The sequence below is a fragment of the Arachis duranensis genome, chromosome 10, assembly GCF_000817695.3.
Source record: "Arachis duranensis cultivar V14167 chromosome 10, aradu.V14167.gnm2.J7QH, whole genome shotgun sequence".
Taxonomy (NCBI): Eukaryota; Viridiplantae; Streptophyta; class Magnoliopsida; order Fabales; family Fabaceae; genus Arachis; species Arachis duranensis.
The window spans coordinates 51,741,686-51,743,069 of record NC_029781.3 but is presented as its reverse complement, the minus strand read 5'-3'; the positions used below and the strand labels follow the sequence as shown (position 1 = coordinate 51,743,069).

General features: G+C 40.2%; 1 non-coding gene across 1 annotated transcript; it reads left to right on the top strand.

The window, feature by feature from the left end:
• Nucleotides 1–998: 998 nt before the first annotated feature.
• LOC127743530 (small nucleolar RNA R71) lies at nucleotides 999–1,102 on the top strand. The gene has a single exon (XR_008004918.1). It is a non-coding gene; the product is annotated as a small nucleolar RNA R71 (small nucleolar RNA).
• The last annotated feature ends 282 nt before the right edge of the window (nucleotides 1,103–1,384 follow it).

The following is a 1,384-nucleotide window of genomic DNA, read 5'->3' as shown; positions in this document are numbered from 1 at the left end:
TCATTACCAAACAGCTTGGCATTCAGCTTCATGATGGCTCCTAGATATTGAGCAACTTGCTCTCTAGTTACATCTTCATCCTCTTCAGAGGAAGAATAATCTTCAAAGCTCATGAATGGTAGAAGGAGATTTAATGGAATCTCTATGGTCTCTATATGAGCCTCAGATTCCTTTAGGTCCTCAATAGGGAACTCCTTCTTGTTTGAGAGAAATCCCAAGAGGTCTTCCTCACTAGGATTTTCGTCCTTCTCCTTCCTTGTGCATTCGGCCATATTGATTACATCAATGGCCTTGCACTCTCCTTTTGGATTCTCTTCTGTATTGCTTGGGAGAATACTGGGAGGAGTTTCAATGACTTTCTTACTCAGCTGGCCCACTTGTGCCTCCAAATTTCTGATGGAGGACCTTGTTTAGACTAAATTTGCTAAATTAGAGGGGCTCTGCTCAGAATTCTCTGTCTGTTGCTGAGAAGATGATGGAAAAGGCTTGTTATTGCTTAGCATGTTTCTTCCAACATTATTAAAGCCTTGTTGAGGCTTTTGTTGATCCTTCCATGAGAAATTTGGATGATTTCTCCATGATGAATTATAGGTGTTCCCATAAGGTTCACCCATGTATTTACCTCTGCTATTGCAGGGTTCTCAGGATCATAAGCTTTTTCAGAAGCTGCCTCTTTAGTATTGTTGGATGTATTTTGCCATCCATTCAGACTTTGAGAGATCATGTTGACTTCCTGAGTCAACACTTTGTTCTGAGCCAATATGGCATTCAGAGCATCAATTTCAAGAACTCCTTTCCTCTGAGGCGTCCCATTATTCATGGAATTCCTCTCAGAAGTGTACATGAGTTGGTTATTTACAACCATGTCAATAAGTTCTTAAGCTTCTGCAGGCATTTTCTTTAGGTGAATGGATCCACCTGCAGAATGGTCCAATGACATTTTGGAAAACTCAGATAAACCATAATAGAATATATCTAATATGGTCCATTCTGAAAACATGTCAGAAGGACACTTTTTGGTCATCTGCTTGTATCTTTCCCAAGCTTCATAGATGGATTCACCAATTTTTTGTTTGAAGGTCTGAACATCCACTCTAAGCTTGTTCAGCTTTTGAGGAGGAAAGAATTTATCCAAGAAGGTCGTGACCAGCTTATCCCAGGAGTCCAGGCTATCTTTAGGTTGTGAGTCCAACCATGTTCTAGCTTTGTCTCTTACAGCAAAAGGGAAAAGCATGAGCCTGTAGACTTCAGGATCTGCTCCATTCGTCATAATAGTCTCACAAATCTACAAGAACTCAGTTAAAAACTGGTAAGGATCTTCAGATGGAAGTCCATAAAACTTGCAGTTCTGTTGCATTAAAGCAACTAGTTAAGGCTTAAGCTC